Consider the following 21,088-nt stretch of genomic DNA (forward strand, 5'->3'; position numbering starts at 1 on the left):
TTTTTTATTGGTCTTATGATGTATTCTAATTTTTTTGAGAGTGAATTGGTGGGTTTTTGTTAAATGTGAGCAAAATCATCAATTAAAAGAACCGAAGACTTAAACTACTTCAGTCTGTGTGCATTGAATTTATTTAATACAAGAGTTTCACAATTTGAGTTGAATTACTGAAATAAATGAACTTTTCCACGACATTCTAATTTATTGAGATGCACCTGTAAATACAACTTTAGTGCTACATATCAAAATACAAGTCTCAATTGGCTACATTAGTGATCAGTAAACCTAATGTTGTCATTTAATAAAGGATTTACAATGGAGTTTTATACATATTTTTGCTAGTTCAAAAACAAAGCACTGGAAAATTACAAAAAACAAATAAAGTTCAGTAAAAGTGGTCCATATGATCTTTGCGCCATATTTCAAGTGAGGAAGAGACTGAAAGTCGTTATTCACTGATAATTTTGGAGCTCGACAGCCCCTGTTCTCATTTACTTTCATTATAAGGAAAATAGCAGCCAGAATAGTTTTTTTATTTTTTTTAAATCACCTTTTATGTTCCATAGAAGAAAGTCATACAGGTTTGGAACAACATAAGGGTAAGTAATTACATATTTTTTCTTTTTTGGCTGAACTATTCCTTTAGTCAACACAAGTATCTTAGCATTAGCAGTAATGTTGTACTTCACGTGAGTGTAAGAAAGATAAGAAAGAAGTTTGATATTGGTTTTCCACTGACTTCATCTGTATGATCTTCATAAATGAGTCCAGCTTCTCACAGCTAATAGTCATTATAAGAACTGCACCAGCCCATGACAGTTAATGGAAACCTGAGAGAGTCTTTCACATCCTCATGACAGAAACACCCAGATGTGTTTGACCATCATGAGACAAAACAGCTGTTACCATGACATAGTACCAAGTAGCCTATAGCACATAGCATAGACATTCTATTTCTAATTGTTCCCATTAATGTGGTGTCTAAGTTGGATTTAGTAAGAAAAATAGAGTCTTGGGTCAAATACAGTAGCGATGCAGTTCTAACAACTAAGATGAGGTTCAGAATGGATGCCTGTCTTGGACATGCTATGCAGGGTTGCGCCACACCACCCTAGAAGAGAGGTCAGTCCACCAGATGCTAGTATTTGTCTCTCTCTGCTTCCCACCCACAACAAACAGCCCTGTCACCATAGCAACTAATCCACTGGAGAGTGGTGTTACATTTAAGAAAAATGTAGCACTGATTGGTGCTTTACACATGGCCAGTCTGTCAAACAGAGAGGCATATTAATATTCATAAACATTCACTTCTACAACACAATACGCAAACACAATTTCAGAGGAAAGCAGTTGACATTTGGCATACCAAAAGAGCCTTGCCTGAATGCACTGGAAAGATAAGATATATATATATATATATATATATATATATATATATATATATATATATATATATATAAACAGAAGAAGAAAAAAAAAAAAACAGCAATCACCTAAGGGCTACAAGTGACCAAAAGAGCTACTTGAAGCCAACAAAGCACTTGCCCATTATCTCTTAATACTCTTTCTTTAAAAAGAAAAAGAAGAGAGGAACAGAAAAAGGAGGAGGTGAGGGAGGAGGCTGGTAAGGGGGGAGACACAGAATCAGCAGGCGAGAAATTGAGTTGACTACCTGCCAAAAACAAACAGAGGGGAGAAGGACACAGGAGGGGTTGAGAAGCAGGAGACTGCTGGCCTGAGGCGGTTGGCTCATATTTGTTAGTGTGCCTACAGTGGAGTGGGGAGTAATGAGTGCTCGCTGTGGCTTAATGGTCATAAACATGCCCATTGCCATCAGCAGCAATACCAGGCAAATAAACACTCAGTTTAAGGCTACCTGTGTGTGACAAAATGTGGACTAGACCGATCTTTTCTCTGGTTCAACCACAAGGGACAGACCACAGCTGATTTCTATGGAAACAGAAATAATATTTCAGCTATGGGTTTTGCACATTATGAATTCCTCAGTGAGGTTGATTACATGCTGACAGCAACTCGCTGGGATGTTCCCTGTAACCTATAGTACATGTAAGATGACCCTGTATGATTCATCATGATTCAGAAGTTTAGTTTGCACTTGTAAGGAAACAGCTCCCCCTGGGGTCATGAATGCAAACAGGGAAAACACACTCACATGATGTTTTGAGTATGTGGTATAGGTGTTGCTTTTTCCATCTTTTCACCAAATATCAACAGCTCTAAACACAGCAAATGACTTTTACAGACCAGACCATAAAATCTCTCAGTGTTTACAGAACAAGAATTTTACTGGTTACAACCATTGTTTATAAAAATAAAATAAAGCAGGAACCACTCACATTAAACAAGTCCTAGTTCTTATTTCTAATAACAACTTAACAGACATATTCAAAGAGGGTCCTTAAGATTGTGGTTCGATAACACTCAAATATGGACTGCTGCAATGAAGTATATGAGGTCAGGCTTTTAGAAAACAATCACACACACACACACACACACACACACACACGCACACGCACACACACACACACACACTTGCAAATGCACACTTGTTTTAAATTTCATTTACCTCTGGTGATAATTTAATATTGCTAAATTCACTGCTACAAACCCCTTCAAACACACATATAAGTTAATCAAAAGTCAGATTAAATGAGTCCTGTCATGAGGAATCAAATTTTACTTGATATTTTGACATATAAGAGGTCATTCTACAATAAAAAACATATTGTAAATTTACCCAATGCAAAAGCATTTATTAAAACAAAGCTGCAAATATGCCTCGTTCTCTAAGAGGACCATTAATTCATGACCGCCTCTACAGTAACAACATCAACGCCTACTTTACATCATTGTACCCTTGGCCCTGCCCACTGTGGCTAAGTTCGGAAACAGGGAGAGAGAGAGCTGGACAGATAAGTCTGGTGTGGCCTACTTATTATTCCTGAACACCAAAGGGGATTTTGAATGATTTTTGTATATAAACATGCACTAGACAATCAATCAATCAATCAATCAATCAATATTTATTTATAGAGCACATTTAAAAAACAACCATGGTTGACCAAAGTGCTGTACAAAAGGTAAAATAATTATTGCAGAAAAATAAAGCATACAACAAGGTAGATAAAAGTACAGTAATTAAAAGATAAAACAGTTCACAATGATTAAGGAATAGTAAAAGCCAAAGAGAATAAATAAGTCTTTTGAGCAGACTTGAAGGTTGAAATAGAAGGTGTTAATCTCATGTGCAAGGGTAAGCATGTCAATTCTGTAATTAACAGGAAGCCAATGCAAAGCAATTAGAATAGGTGTAACTGACTCATACTTGTGAGTCCCCATGATAAGTCTGGCAGCTGCATTTTGTACCAGCTTTAGACAAGAGAGGGAAGACTGAGAGACACCGTAGTAGAGCGAATTGCAGTAATCTAAACGAGATGTTACAAAAGCCTGAAACATAGTTTGAAAGTTGCTCATGGATAAAAAAGGTTTTACTTTAGTGAGAAGGCGAAGATGAAAAAAACATGACTTTACAATTGTACTAATTTGTTTAGCGAATTTTTAATTATTATCAAACTGAACACCTGATTTTATATGAAGCAAGAGGACCAAGGTCAAGGTCAACAACACAGCTTTCCTTAGACCCAAATAGAATAATTTCTATTTTATTTTCATTTAGGTTCAGGAAGTTACTTGCAAGCCATAACTTAATTTCTTTTAGACAGTCCAATAGGGGTTGTAAGGCTGATTTATCATTTTGTTTTAGTGGAAGATATATTTGAGTGTCGTCTGCGTATAAATGAATAGCAACACTGTATTTATTAAAAACAGAAGCCAGAGGGAGCATATACAGGGAGAACAACAAGGATCGATCCCTGTGGGACTCCGCATTTGAGAGGTATGTTAGAGGAGGAGTAATTGCCGATGCGAACATTGAAACACCTATTTGTCAAATAGGAGTGGAACCACTGCAATACTGTGCCACGAAGGCCCACTGCTATCTCCAAACGGGTCAATAAGATCTCATGGTCAATCAGATCGAATGCGGCACTCAGCTCTAACAAGACCAAAGACATGGATTTCCCTGAATCAGTCTCAGTGAAAATATCGCCTGAAACTCTTAAAAGAGCAGATTCGGTACTGTGTAAAGATTTAAAACCTGACTGAAAAATTGAATGTATAGAATTTATAGTCAAATATGATTGTAATTGAATCCATACCACCTTCTCCAGAATTTTCGAAATAAAAGGTAGATTAGATATCGGTTATAAATTGGACAAAGTGGAGGGATCAAGGTTTGGTTTCTTTAGATATGGTGACACCACAGCATATTTGAGGCAGTTTGGGAAGGAACCAGTAGATAAACATTTGTTAATGACCAACAACAGTGCAGGAACAACCGGAATAACATCCTGGGTACATATGGTTGGCTTTATGTGACCTACAATTTCCCTACATAAGCCCAAGTCAATAGTCTTGAACTCAGACCATGTAACAGAGCATAGTGAAACATCAGGCAAAGTATAGTCCGAATGAGACATCAGAGATCTTAAAGTTGTAATCTTATCTACAAAAAACTTTCACAGAGAGAAACAGAAGGCTCAGAAAAAGTATGCACAGAAGGGTTTAGAACTGAGTTAATGGTATAGAAAATAATTTGTGGTCTATGGCAATTATTTGCGACAAGTTCAGATAAATATTTACATTTAGCAGCCTTTGCAGCACTCTGAAACATCTTGTATGTGTTTCTCATGATTTCATAAGAAACCTGTAGTCTGTCCTTTTTCCGTTTACGTTCAGCACGTCTGCAAGCCTGTCTAAGGGTGCGTGTTGTATCATTATGCCAGGGAACTGGCACAGGCTTATGATTTTTGAACCTTAATGGTGCTATGGAGTTCTTGATATCAGCGCAGGTGGAATTAAATAGATTAAGATGTTCATCTACATCCAGATTATGCAGAGTAGAGTCCATTTCCAGAGAAAGTGGAGTGGAGCGTGGAGTTAGAGAGTGAGATAAATGTGCCAGTGAAGGATTTTTCAGGGTTCGGCCAGTAAGAGGAACAGAGAAAAGTACAGGCCTGTGGTCAGAGAAAGTTTCGTAGCTGATATCTATTTCAGAAATTGAAAATCCATGGTTTAAAATCAAATCCAGTGTGTGTCCTTGAGAGTGTGTGGGACCAGATACCCATTGAACAAAGTCAAACGATTCAATTATATTAAGAAAATCAGTAGAGTATGATTTGGAATGTTGAAATCACCCAACAACAATAATTTTTCATGCCTTGTAACTAAATCCCCTATAAATTCAGCAAACTCGCTTAGAAAGTCCTTGCTTTGGTGAGGTGGGTGATATATTACAGCTATAGCAATGGGATTTGCTAAGACTAATTGGAAGATTTGCACCTCAAAACTGTGATATATGCCTGTAGGTAAAGATCAACAATGAAAAGTATCTTTAAAAACAGTCGCAAGACCCCCTCCACATCCAGACGAACGCTAGACAGACATCTTTGACTGTTGTCATTTATCTTGCGCTGCTTTTAAAAGACGCGATGTAAATTTACTACTCTGAAAAGGAGACCCTGTTTCATTCAGCTGCTGCATCTTGTTGTTTTGAGGACAAACGTGTCCTGGACATGTTCTCGTGCCCATCTGTACTATTTTTAATTGTTGGTGTATATAAACATGCACTATCCACCTACAGAGCCATACAGATGCATTAGCGGAGGTTGTGACTTCGCCTATCTATTTGATGCTGCTAAACCAGATACTTCAGATGAGCTGCTAGACTTGACAAATGCATACCAACCCGTATAATTGAGAACCAACTGATATACTCCAAGTCTAGATAAAACATTTTAATGCAAACAGGAACTTGATGATAGATTTGATTAACATCACTGATAAACGCCCCCCATTTGTAACCTAACTCCCCCCTCTCTGCTAATTTGCTCTCAGCGCCCCCTGGCATCCTTTGAATGCCCACTGGGGGGCGGTAACACCTCGGTTGAGAACCACTGCATTAGATGGATGTTTTTGACAGTTTTGATGTGTTTCCGGCGATGTGCGTATCAGTGCACGATGATACTGAACAGTATGTGGGTCCACGTCTTGTTCATTGCTTGTGAACCAGTCATAATACGATTCAAGCTTTGTAAAGGAACTGTTATTGAAGAATGGTGTAGTTAAAAACACTACTGGACCCGATCGCAAAACCGTAAGTAAACGGAATATTTCTTATGTCATGACTGTTTGATAGTTAATGGTGCTGCTGTGCTAACAGTAAGTGAACAGTTTATTCTTGCTTGTTCATTCTCTTCTGATTGAGTTTCAAATATGGCTATATTTAAGGGGCTACAAAATGTTAGCCTTTTATAACAGTGGGCATTTACGTTGGAGTTTTAAGGAGACGCTTTGGCCAAAACCGAACGTTTCAGACAGAGGGCCAGAGACAGGGTGGAAAATGATCATATATATATATATATACAATTATATATATATAGAGGCTTTATTAAAAAAACAACAACAAAAAAAAAACATAAAAAGTCAAATGGCTTCATGTGAGGTTCACACACACACATCATACTGGAGAATACAAAACACTCTCCTCCACATCACTTCTCTTGCTCCTGCTCTATTTTCTCAGGCAGACTCCCTCTGAGGATTTGATAATGCCTGGGGGAAAGATGGAGAAGGGTTAGGCTTTGATTGCTTCTGGCTGCCTTTGAAAGAATGTGGTGCAGGGTAGTTTAAGAGATCCTAATCTATTCTACAATAAATCATCTGAACATTAAACCAGCCAAGATCAACTCATGACCTTCTCTATTAATTCAATTCTAATGATGTCAACAATGGATGAATTATGCTAAGTTTCAAGTTTAATTTAAGACTGTAATAACATGAATGCTACAGCACCAACAATCACAAAAAGTAATATCGGATACAGAGAAACTGTAATGTGTCTGTGTACATGTATGCGGAGTCCAAAATGAAAACTAAAAGTACATAAAATGAAATATCTCACCAGTCGGCCTGTAACTTTATGAGGAACTGCAACATGATTCATGGTTTATTGAATTGTAAGAATGATACTCTTACCCTCACTGATGTAAGTGACGCAAGACATAATGTATGTGGAATATTCCTCACATTAAGCCTCCACAACGAACATATTAGGATCAAAATCACAATGGGTCTTCTGCACATTTTTGTGACAAGAGAGACTAGCTTGTATATAATGTTGCAAGTGACACAATGACCTACACTGTTTGTCAGTAATAAAAGTACAAACTAACTTGTATGTTAATACAAATAATGCGAACTAAAGTTTCATGGCAGGTAATACATTTTTATTGCTGGTAAATTTTCTAAATTCAGTTTTGGCAAAAAGATTCTGCATGTATGTATATGTGTTTTGTACAAGGCAACAAATTCTGTTCGTCCTAGTATGTCGACAATCCTATAATTCATTTACATTTACATTTATGCATTTGGCAGACGCTTTTATCCACAGCCACTTATAGTGCACTTATTATAGGAACAACCCCCCAGGAACAACCTGGTGTTATGTGCCTTGCTCAAGGACACAATGGTGGTGGCTGTGGGGATTGAACCAGCAACCTTCTGCTTACCAGTTCTGTGCTTTAGCTCACTACGCCACCACCACTCCAAGATTCTTATTCTAGCCTAGCTGATATTTTAAACTGTTTATAAGAAATACAATGGGAATTTAATTTTATGACATAGGTGTAAAGTGAACAGTAGTCGGACAGTGAGAGTGAAGGGTGTGTGTGTATGAACTCCTGCTGCTGTAGGCAAGAAGAGAGGGAAAAGAAAACAGCTCTTTTAATGGTCTGTTTCAATCTCCGCTCCCAGAACTCCTATTCCCCCTCAGGTTGTCTTCCTCCATTCATATACTACAGGAGCCAGACACCAACAACCACACACACACACACACACACACACACTGCAGCCCACTTAACTCACCAAGGGGGTGTAGAGGATGAAAGGAAAAAGAATATCTAGGCACAAGGCTGCTGGCACTGATCAGGATGGGCTTGACTTTATAAGCAGCATTATCAGGGTTTTAATGTGGGACTGATATTCATAAACACATCAAACGCCACTGGAGTTTTCAGACACACAATCATACCAGGTTGTTACACCAGGCAGCAAAATAGCAATCATTAGTCCACAGGGATGTGGATGCTGTGTCAACATCTCTACAGTGACACATGGTTTTACCTAAGAAAGCTTTGTGTTTGTGTACATTTGTATCTGTGGCTAAGCAACAAAGTATCCTTCTTTTTACTGGAAAACTCCCATGTATTGTCAAAACACTGCTCTGCCAGGTTATACAAAGTCTAATCCCTTTCAAATAAACGAACACTAGTTGTTATGTCTTCGAGATCTTACCACACATAAGGCCTTTTATTCCAGTTCTGTCTGGCAGAACTAAAGAGATCTGCGAGAGCTAACAGTTTTGTGACCTTCCTTATTTATTTTGTTGATATAAATGTTTATTTTAAAATTCACTAGTTTGCTTAAGTGATAATGTAATCTGTGACACTTCAAGCTAATTAGACCTGGATCAAACTGAGCTCTACAGTTATGTATGGGCAGGAAACGTGGCAGGCAGACAGGGCGGCCCCTGTTGGCATCACTGAGGCAAAGAGAAATTCAGCATGGAAAATTTAGAAAGCACATTTGTCATATTTAAACCAGACACACCTGTGATGTGCATATGCAAAGAGTGTGGAAAAGAATTGCAGAGTAAAGAATCTGAATTGAGGAATGATACATCTGCTAACAATATGAACCTGGCATCAGTAAAGGTTTCTTTACCCTCATCTTCAAACTACATACAATCTCAAAAATATGCACACACAAGAAAAATTCTATGCAATATTCTTCCATATCTTTCCACAATCCAGTCTAGTTATGCTACAGAAATCACACTCATTTGCGACCTTTGATCTGCAAGCAATGTCTTCCATTAAACTGTTTTCATGGAATCTGTTTTTACATAGTGTGATAACCTGCAACAGCAGCACATGATATTATTTCCATCTTCACAGTTTCCCTTTTTTCTCTTCTTTTGTGGTCATAGATATATGTGCAAGATGAAGAGATCACAAGTGTGTGTGTATGTGTGTGTGTGTGTCTGTATGTACCAAGCTATAGTTTAGGGTCAAAATTGTTTCCAAAAGTATGCTTAAGTCCCTTTTTTGGAATTCAGGGATGTCCTAGAATGGAAAATTGGTTTATAAATAAAGCAAATACTGTTTAAAATTTCTGAAAATGCAATTTTTTTTAATTTATTTTAGGGTTAGTGTTAGGGTGTGGGTTAGGTCTAGTCTGTAGTAATTATAATTAGCTTTATATAAAACAATAGTCTATGCTATGACCTTATTTAGAGAAAGTAAATGCGTGTTTGTAGCAAAAACAAAATTGTCCCCAGTTATTCAGACAAAATATCCCTTTGGGGACGTCCTCAAAAGCAAACATTTCACACAAATACAAACATAAGGTAAGGATAAGTTGGTATCTTTATTTTAAAATAATAAAAGTCTATATAATATGTCATAATTTACATAGCTATATAACCATACTGTATGTCTGTCAAATGTGTGTGTGTGGGCAGGTTTAAGTGGTTTACGAGGACTTTTTTTAGATTACAAACTGGTAATTACAAGGGTATTATGTTATAAATGTGGTTAATGAGGACATTTCTAGTGTCCCCATAATTCAAAACATACTAAACGATGTTTTATTGAAAATGTAAAAATGCAGAAAGTTTTTTGTGAGGGTTAGGTTTAGGGGTAGGGTTAGGGTTAGGGGATAGAATCTATAGTTCGTACAGTATAAAAATCATTATGTCTATGGAGAGTCCTCATAATGATAGCTGCACCAACATTTGTGTGTGTGTGTGTGTTGGTACTGGTTTTGGTACAGGCCTGTGTGCTTGACTGCAACTACATGACACTGTTATGGCATGAGCTCATTACTGAACAGCATTATTTTCAAAGAAAGAAACAAAAGAAAGTCTTGTTTCTCTCATTCTACACACATACTGTATACATGCACAGAATCAGAGCATGTGTGTGTGTGTGTGTGTGTGTGTGTGTGTGTTGCATTGAATACTGTCAGTGTATAAGAGGGTGGACTGCAGGGGAATGGGAGTGTCACACTTCATTGTCTTCATGACCTGCTATGGGACTACATGCTAAAGATGTGCCTATACAGCAAACCTGCAAACACACACAAGTGGTTTATTTGATTGAATTAGTTATTACTATAAATACTGATGCACCACTTTCACACCATTTGGTACAGAGTAATGCATAGACATTCTTTAATGTATACACATTTACATGGATTCATACAGTCACACCCTCACATGGCTCTTCCACGGCTCTGTGGTGTGCCACACTGAAGAACAGGAACACCCATGTAATGAAGCAATATGATTGGCTTACAGTCAAATGACACACTCTATTAGACACTCACTGTAAAAGAGTGCCGGTGAAATAAAATGACTAATATGCCATTAAAGAACCTAAGCAAACACACACATAAACACACACAAACACACACTATAGGACATGCCTGTTCATAAGCCAGCTGTGAGGTTCGCTGCTGTTTGAGTCTCTGTAAACCCTGATGTTCAGTTTGGATGAGGTCACCACACATCTGGAGACTGACACAATTTTGAAACCTCACTCACTGAACTAAAGCTTCTCTCTCCTACACAAGTAACACATCATCGCCCTCTGTCTTGTTCTCTTTCCTTCTCTCTGTCTCCAAACACACACACACAATCACAATTTTCTCCAAAAATACAGTATCCTCAAAATAATCCATACGTATAGTCAGCTGTGTGTCTGTCATAGTGTGGTGTGTGTCACATCTACAGAAGAAGAGGATGGGAGGCTTGATTATATACTGTCCACGACACTCCTGTATTATTTGGAATTACATCAGGCTTGGCTGTCTGTTGTTTGGGTTAAAATAAACAATATAGAATGTATAATTTTCGACTAGCAATGAACATAACTACAGCAATTAACAAAAATGATACAGAAACCCGTGCAAAAGTTGTCACCACCATCCAAAGGTGTTGTGGGTGGATGACAGGCATTGCTATGCAGTTGCTAAGGTGTTATGACTGGTTGTTAGAATGTTAGGTCATCCCATATGAGATGCCTGATGGCTCGTATTAAAGCACCAAAACAATGGAGTAGGACAATGTGCTTTAGCACCATTGCACTGGTTTTGGTAACTGCAGTGGCTTCTGAGATGTGATCCAAAGCTCAAATTTTCATCACCGGGCTAGAAATTGTTTTTTTACACGCTCACCTTGGAAAAAAAAACTCACTTTGTTGGCAGGCAAATATTCACACCAGGTGTGAAAGGCTCCATAAGAATCTATTGTTTCTATTCACAATTTTCATCACATCGAGTAATGTTCGCAGTAATGATCACATCGAAAATTCACATTTGGTGTGAAAAGGCCTTAAGGGGATATTTTTGCACGTTTTATTGTCCGTCAAACAAAAATAATGAGTCAGATTATTTAGAAAAGTTAAAAGCTGCATGATTTGAGGTATCATTCAAATTTGTATCACAAACGTGTGTGACGATTTACGCACCAAAGCTCTGATTTGTTTTAATTCCACAATCCTAAGTATGAGCAATAGTACTAGTGATGCCTTTAAAAACATCACTAATAAACATTCGTGCACATGGCTTAAATGGGCTGTCTGTGTACATTGCTACAGCTTTGAAGAAAGAGATAGAGGTAATCAGTAATGCAAACACTGATACACTGGTCCCTCAGGCGATGTGTGCCTGTCCCTGCATACAAAACGATAAATCTGAACATATTCAAAAGAAGAGACTTCACAATGGGCCATAGGAGGGAACAGCAGGAAGTTGGCGAGCAGGTACTGGCTACTATTGCCATGGCAACACACAGCTCTGATCAGGATGGGATGCCAGTCTCTCTCATAGCTGGAGTTATGGTGATTTCACTGATGAAACTACCAGCACTTTAAGCAATCACTGTCATTCCATAAAGGGCAGCTGAGGTCCGTTTCTCTGGCTCTGCGATCTTTATGATGGGTGGACTCTAGTTCTACCAGTTTATGGAGAGTGTTTTGGCTTCTCCTGCAACTCTTTGATTCGACTTTTCCTCCATTCTTATGTCTCTCTCTCTCTCCCCCTCTCTCTCTCTTCCTCCCTCTCCTTCTTTTTCTATTTTGATCCTGAATTGATCCAAATTCTGTTGGACATCTCCTAGACAGGAAGTCAAACACAAGAGGCTTTGTATATGTGTGTCAGTGTGTGTGAGTGTGTGAATGCTTGTTAGTGAAATTTCATTCAAGGGTTGTCGTCACAACACAAACTTACCTCATTGTCTAACTTCCTATCCTGTTAGAATCTTAACTGCTGAGTTATATTGTGCAGCTTTGCACAAATACATAGGAGTTGTCTGTGTGTGTGTGTGTGTGTGTGTGTGTGTGTGTGTGTGTCAACTTCATTGTCTCTATTCCTGTGTTGTTTTGCTTTTGCTGGATGCTCCTCTCTCTATATAGTGCAAAACAAATAGATTTTTGTACATAAGTTAAATGTAGGGGTCCTTGTGTATGCATTTACAGTCAATGACACTGTGAAAACACTGCAAAAAAAAAAAAAAAAAAAAGCAAAAAAAAAAGCTTTTTAATGAGTATTTTGTCATTTATCCCAGTAAAATATCGAAACATACTTAAAGGAATAGTTCAGATAATTCTCCCATCATTTACTCACCTTTATGCCGTCTCAAACTTGAATGACTTTTTCTTTTGCGGAACACAAACAAAGAAAAGTATACATGATGTCTGTTTGTCCATACAATGCAAGTCAACTGGTGTCCAAATTTTGTAACTCTAAAAAGAACATAAATGCAGCATAAAGGTAATACATACAATTTGAGTGGTTGTAGCAGCCAATAATGTAATAACTACCGTTAATGTAATAACTGCCAATAACGTAATACATTTTCCATTCTTAATGTAATAAAAGTCAATAATGTAATAACTTACCAATAATGTAATAACATTTCGGGACCAATAACGTAAGAACTTTTTGCCCATAATGTCATAAGTTCTTACATTATTGGCTGGCTATTACATTATTGGCTGGGTTAATAAAAATAAAAATAAAAAATGTATTACATTATTGGCAGTTATTACATTAATGGTAGTTATTACATTATTGGCTGCTACAGTGATTTAATCCATGTCTTCTGAAGCGATACGATCAGTTTTGGGTGAGAAACAGACAAAAATGTAACTCCTTTTTCACTATTAATATTGACATCTGCAGTCTCCTTAGCGGAATCATGACTATAAGCTCAATTACACTTTCTTATGCACAGCGCATATACACGTGCTCTGCGTCAAATGTCCTTTTTGGAGCGTGAACATTTTGGACCCCATTGACTTGCATTGTTTGAGCATAAAGGTTACTGAATGAGCGAATTATCATTTTTGGGTGAACTACTCCTTTAAAAAAAAAAAAAAAAGATATATTTGTGTAAGATAATAAGAGCTGTTTTAAAGATAATTTATATTAAATTCATTTTACTTTACCATTCTGGAACAATTGTTTTCCTATCTTTTTCCACTAACTTTTGATTTACAATTTTTTTTTTTCTAAAAACAACACAAAAACAATTGGCCAAAATCTCTGTAATTTCATCTTGTTTTAATGATATAACATGATATTTGTCTTGTAAAAAAAATTTTTTTTTCAGCAGTGAATGTTTTTCACCCCAGCTGGAGCTCTGTTCGTGTTTTGCTGCTGTAACTAAGTCTAGTTTGTGCTAGATGAATGGCTTTAATTTCTTGTGATAAAATGAAATCAAAAAAGCTGACAGTATGGTGATTAATAGTGGCAAAGCTGTTATTCCATTGTCTGTCAAACATTCATATCCATCTCTCTCTCTTTCTATCGGTCTCTCTCTCTCTTTCATACATAAACACACATTCACACAGTTGTCTCTGAATGGAGAGCACTTGTGACTACTCTTTAGAAATCACATTCAGGCATACAGTTAAAGGAATGTTCCGGTTTACATACAACAACAACAGAGAATAATTATTACAAAAAACACGTTGACAGAAATCCACTTACAATGGAAGTCTAGGCGTTTTTTTTTAACATTTTATGTTTTTCCCATAGACTTACATTGTAAGTGTGTAACTGTCAACACTTTTTTATTTTGTTTTACCAACTGAGGGACGATTTGAAATGATTCCTTGACAGCTTGCCACAGATACTGTCCATAGAGTATAACTTGTATTTAACCCAGAATGTTCCTTCAAGTACAGAGAGAAGAGTAACACGTAGGTAGTGTGGATGCAGGCTGAATGACTCAAAACAATTGACTTTATAGAGCAGACTGGTACATCACTGAAAAACATCATTCTGCTGCACTGAAAAGATCATTTTCACACAAGTGAAAATACTAACAATCTGAAATATGTTGAACTACTTATAAGACCAAAACTCTCAATCTTTTTATGATGGTTTATAGTTCCCTAACTATGTATTTTAACAGTCTTCTATTATATTTGCCAGAGTGATACAAAAGCACAGTCTACTTGAAGTGAATCTCTTGAGAGAGTATTCAAACATCAAATTTCAACAGAATTACAGACTGTAAAAGTTCAGCAGGAGTTTCAGTGCAGGACTCACCGGTATAACAGAGATCCGTGCCTTATTGTCACTCAGGATAGGCAGGTCTCCATCCTTTCTTTGTGTTTCTTTCTTTCATTCTTTCTTTCTTTCTCTTTTTCTGTTCAATCGCTCTCTAAACCTCCCTCCTCTTTACAAAGCTCACTCCTCCCTCTGTACAGCTTCCTCCACGCCTCTCTCTCTCTCTCTCTCTCTCTCTCTCTCTCTCTCTCTCTCTCTCTCTCTCTCTCTCTCTCTTTCTGTACAGTGGGGAATTAGAACAATGCATGGAAGTAAAATAGTTTGAATCAGGGTGACAGTACTTAAATCAAAACAGAATCTTTCTTTTAGGTTATAAACATAAAAAAATACACTATGTCAGAAGTTTGGGCACAATTAATTTGTTTCTGATTATCTAAGAAAAAGTTTTGAAGACAAATATGAATTGTGTCTACATGTGAAATTCTTTTCACAACAAATGTGTATTTTTTATTTTTTTTCATTATTATTGATAAAATGGTAAAATAGTGAAGGAAAAGCACCCAACAAGAGCCCAGCATTTACTGTATCTCCTTCAATTCTATATAAAGAGCATCCCAGGTGGATACCTCATGAGTCTGGTTGAATGTCAGTAGTGTGCAGAGCTCTAATCTAGGCAAATGGTGACTACTTTGAAAAGATAAAATACAAAATTGGATTTGTTCTGTGACCAAAATTTTCTGATCAATGCATAATTCCCATACTTCCCATTCTTGGGCTATTTAATTGCTTTGATGATTTTATGTGGACAATTTTGTGGAAATGTGAAAATATTAATAAAGAATGAGTGGGTTCATTTAAACTTCTGACTGGTAGTGACTATACACATTCCTCCACACATACAGTATGTGAACAAAAACACACATTTAAGCACAAAATGACCTTTTAATTCTCAGCTGCACTGGGTCCTTACTTAGGATGACAAATATGACAATAAAATGAACTAAAATGACACACACACACACACACACACACACACACACACACAAATCTATGCAGACCACAGCTGTGATCCCAATGGTGAGAGTGCAGCGGTGAAACATCCTTGGATGGAGTGGAGTGTTGGGCTCAGTGCTGATTGGCTCCTGTGGGATGACTGCCGTTTCCTGTTACTGTTAACCACTGCCAGCATCCTCCCACAAACTCAAACTTTAAAACACAGCCCACAGGCAAACACACACATTTCTCTTTCTCACTGACTCTTTGAAACACTCCGATTTATACATGACCCACATACAGAAAGGGAAAGTATGATATTTGATGCAGGAACATCTACAGTTGCAGTGAGTCAGAGTGAAGGGGATAGAGAAAAAAGCTGTGAAAAATTACAAATAAATTTCACAACCCATAATTAGTGGTGCTTGTTTAGGCAAGCAAAACTATTACTATCGCTTGTAATTTTCAAAAACCCTGACCCCAAGTATTACATTTGAGCTATGGACATGAATGATACCTCAAACCCTGCAGCTTGTTGAGGAAAGGTGTGCTATTAGTTTTTAGTGATCAGACTTATGTGTAGTGGACAATAAAACTGGTGAAAGTCCATAGACTTGCATTAAAGGAAGGACAGGACCTACAGTACAGGGACCAGAATATCATATAGAGACTGGGGGTTGGGATCTTGGGACTTAAGGCTGGATTAAAATTGAACAGGTTTTAAAAAACTAGGCATCGCACACTTAATGACGAAAACTGGGCTTCACACACCAAACGACTGGGGAACACACTACCTGACTCTGTCAAGTCGTTCTAATCAAATTCGATTTTAAACTCATTTACTATATATATATATATATATATATATATATATATATATATATATATATATATATATATATATATACATAAAACACAAAGTGTACATGAAATTCAATCATAATACCAAACCATAGCCTTTACAACCTTAACGACAGACAATTAAGCAACAAACACGCACTGAAAAAGAACAATATGCTTCCCTGGCATTTCAAGAAGCAAAAAAATGTATGTCGTTTTGCTATGATTGAAGTTATGTTTTTGGCATTCAATATTTTAAGGGGGCCCTCTAGGAGGCACTAATCTCGGAAAAAAATATTACGGTATTATTCGAACACATTTGGGTGCATTCTAGGGTGTAAAGATGCAACCATTATGGCCTCTTGAGATGGCAGTGAGGAGTTGAGGTAAGGTGTCGTTAAAAGTTAAGCTCCACTTTAGTGCTTGTTCGCCATCTCTGTTTCTTGAGCTCCGTGGCCCAGTGTGCTCGATTTCCATTGGTTTCTCACTGTATGAGCTCAGATTTAAGTCGTGGAGCATTATATATTAAGAGATTTCCCCTGTAGTTGAGGACAGTCGGCTACTATGCGATTTTTTTTTTTTTTAAATCTGTCAACTCTGACTGGAGCCATCTAGCATCCACTAGCACCGACTTGACCCAACTGAAAATCAGGCTAAAATCATTGTTAAAGTTCTTTTTTGTAATCCAGCCTTTAGTAACTAACCATCCAGAACAACCTAGAGACCTCCTATCAACCACACAGAACACCCTAGCAACCACAGCAACATGCTTAAAACCACTCAGAACACCTGAGCAACTGCCTTGCAACACCTTAGTAAACACCAACATTCAGAAATAATGACATATATAGTTTTCATTTATCACTTAATGTCATACAAAGTCCAGTAAAAATAAAAAAGCTAAATCAATATTTGGTGTGGCCACCTTTGCCTTTAAAACAGCACCAATTCTCCTAGGTACACCTGGACACAGTTTTTCTTGGTTGTTGGCAGATAGGTGTTCCAAGCTTCTTGGAGAATTTGCCACAGTTCTTCTATCTGTTTAGGCTGTCTCACTTGCTATCTCAGACTGACACAATGTTCAGTGGGGGGTTTTGTGGGGGCCATGACATCTGTTGCAGGGCTCCCTGTTCTTCTATTCTAATCTTTTCTATTTGCAAAAGTAATGTTTGGGAGTCTAACATTTATATTTCCTATTGACACAATAAACCATCTTAAGACAAATGCTTTTGTAAAACATCTTATTTGCCTAAGACTTTTGCACAGTACTGTACCATACAGTAGTACATATTCAACAGAAAGAGAGAGAGGGAGAAAAAAATAAACTTTTTTTTTTCTTTGGCCACCCAATATGCTCTGCCTTGACTGCCTAAATACCAACAATATGTCATTTTTGAGGGGTCAAAGATGTTAGGGTACCAGACAGTAAACGTTCACACAGTCAACACAATTACTCTTACAAGGCAAGTACAATGTCAACTACGTCAATCAAGTCCTTTGAAGAGACTTCATCTGAAGACTTTGATATGAGCCACATGGAGAGGCTGCATATTCAAATGATTAGGCGGCTGATTGGTAGGTATTTTGAAAATGTCAGGTGTTAAAAGAGACAGACTCTTTATCATTGCAATTTCATCCGACATAGTACATGCCACGAGTGAACCCATTAAAGGGATAGTTCACCCAGAAATGAAAATTCTGACATCATTTACTAACCCTCATGTTGTTGCAACACCGTAATTCTTTCTTCTATAGAATGCAGAAGTCAGAATGTTAGGGACTGACAGCCTAAGTTACCCTTAAAGGAACAGTTCACCCAAAAATTGTGAACTCATTATTCACTTACCCTGATGCCATCCCAGATGTGTATGTCTTTCTTTAGCAAAACTATCTTTTAGAAGAAGATAGAGCTCTGTCAGGTCCTTATAATAGAAGTACATGGGTGCCAGCACTTTGACGGTCCAAAAGTCATATTTAGGCAGCCATGAAGTAATCCACAAGACTCCAGTCAATCAATTAATGTCTTCTGAAGCAAATCGATACGTTTGTTTAAAAAAATAAATGGGTAATTAAAACGTTATTACATAATTACATACAATGAAAGTGAATATCAAAATCTAAATCAAATCAAATCACTTTTATTGTCACACAGCCATATACACAAGTGCAATGGTGTGTGAAATTCTTGGGTGCAGTTCCGAGCAACATAGCAGTTGTGACAGTGATGAGACATATACCAATCTACAATAAACATCAAATTTACACAACACAATTTAAAATCTAATATACACATAATTACACACAACACAATATACAAATAATAACATACAATGTACATTATACAATACTATACTATACTAACTAGTAGTATATATTAGTATATACTACTATACTAATAGTGATTGAGGCTGAAATTTTGCCTAACATCATCTTTTATTTCACTAATGAAAAAAAGTCATACTGGTTTGGAACAACAAGAGTTAGTAAATTATGACAGAATTTTCATTTTTTGGGTTAACTGGAGGGATAAACTGGGATAATTCAAAAACACAGAGTTTGTTTAAAGGTACTCAGAATCAGTAACATTTTATCTGTTATTACTAAAGCACATTTGCTTTTTCTAGATGATTTGAAGAAGCTCCAGTAAAATAGCTGAAAAAGTAAGTGTTTTGTGTAATTGTAGGGAAAGAGAAGCGGTTTGGAGTAATCGGGCCAAGAGAAAAATTTGCTCTTTCAAGGCATGCTGAGAGAGCCATCCCATGAATTATGGGTAATAATAGCATTTATGTGCTCTAGTTTAGATTTAAACCTCTGTTCCAGTATGGTATTAAAATCCTCTCCAGGCAATCCTGGCTCCTGTTAGTCTACTGATCCAAAGGTCTCCAATAAAAACATCATGGAACAAAACTGACATCAGCAAGTAACCTGATTTTACAGTGCAAAAATTAACTCCGTTACTCAGTATTTTTGTCTTGTTTTCCAGTAAATTATCTAAGAATTCTTCAAACAAGATGAATTTTCTAAAAAGCAAACTTGCAAATAATTAAGTCTTGTTTACTTTTAAGCATAAACCTCACTAAATTTGGTTAGATTTCTCTGAAAACAAGACTCAATATATATTGTGTAAATTTGCTTCTCAAGTAAATTAATCTTGGTTTAAGGATGTTTACTGGACAACGAGACAAAAATAATTATGTAAGGATTTTTTTTTATTATTATTGTTTTCCAGCAAAAACATTCTAGATACAAATAACATAAGATATTGAGTCTTGTTTTCAGAGAAATTATTACAATTTAGTGAGGTTTATACCTAAAACAACAATCCCAATAACGATTTGCCAAAGGGTTAAGACACATAAAATTCTTGTGTTTCTCTTTGAATTAAGTTCTTACCCCACTGGCAAAAGTTTTTATTAGCATAAAGCATAAACCTTACAAATGTTTATTTGATTTCTCTGAAAATAATAGTTAATGTCAATGTTCTTCTCAAATAAATGTATCTTGTTTTAAGGATGTTACAATATTTTTACTAGAAAACAAGTCAAAAACACTAATTAAGAAACTGCTTTTTTCTAAATGGACGATATACAGCTCAAGTGGTCAAAAGAAGCAAGTTTAAAAGGCCAATCAAATCTGTCATGGGACTTCATGGGATTTATCACAAATATAAGCACGAACACAGATCATACAGTGTGATACAATACAATATGGACGGGGAACTACAGAGACAATCCCAGAAGTTGCACTGCAAATGCATTTGTCACACTGGTGCGGATAAAGGGTTTATTGTTCTATCCCACTGAAACACAGCTTGTTGTGCAGCACCCAGTAAAATAAATCAATCTCTCATGCACAAGGAAAACCCATGAAAACCATGCAGGCTAATCATACACACACACACACTACATACACAGAGAATATGTGGGTGTAATTAAGTATGACAATTTCTGTTTTTCTGTAAACGGTTTACATGTTTATGCCCTTGAACTGCCTGTACATTTTTAGATGAACAATGGCATACATGACAGGACATTTCAAAGGGCATGATCCAAGCTTTGATCAATGAAGTCTGTTAGATTAATACAAGACACTTCCAGTGAAACTATGGAAATAGGGCACATGCAGGCATGCACACTAGCACACAATAAAAACAAATGATTGAGGAGGATTGCTTCATTTCTGAATTGTCAAACATCAAACAGCAGCAGAAGTAGATTTGCTTATTCTTGGATCCCAAATCATCTGTTATTCATCATCTTTAGAAATGAGGACATGCATAAAGAAACATACAATCATGCCCTCTAGACACTTGCACACAGGTGGACAAACACACACACACACACACACACACACACACACACACACTAAACACAAAGTGTATTCATCCGATACCCCTGCACTTTCAATCCTCATTTGAACAAAAGCTCTCATTTGTTTTAAACCAGCTTCTGCTGAGAAATTTAGCAGCAATGTCCTACTCACTGCAATTTATATGCAAATAAGTGGCAATGTATGTGCGTGTGTGTTTGACTGAACG

General features: G+C 36.9%; 1 protein-coding gene across 6 annotated transcripts in view; it reads right to left on the reverse strand.

The window, feature by feature from the left end:
* The window catches only part of LOC127456705 (SAM and SH3 domain-containing protein 1-like), a 379,637-nt gene that overhangs the window by 92,500 nt on the left and 266,049 nt on the right, over positions 1–21,088 (reverse strand). The window contains exon 1 of one of the 6 annotated variants that reach the window (XM_051725208.1): positions 14,758–14,883. The exons of the other annotated variants lie outside the window; for them this stretch is intronic. The gene's annotated coding sequence lies outside the window, so the exon portion shown is untranslated. Of the gene's footprint in view, positions 1–14,757; positions 14,884–21,088 lie in introns of those variants that run through there. 6 annotated transcript variants of the gene reach the window in all.

This window comes from Myxocyprinus asiaticus, chromosome 19 (genome assembly GCF_019703515.2).
Source record: "Myxocyprinus asiaticus isolate MX2 ecotype Aquarium Trade chromosome 19, UBuf_Myxa_2, whole genome shotgun sequence".
Lineage (NCBI taxonomy): Eukaryota > Metazoa > Chordata > Actinopteri > Cypriniformes > Catostomidae > Myxocyprinus > Myxocyprinus asiaticus.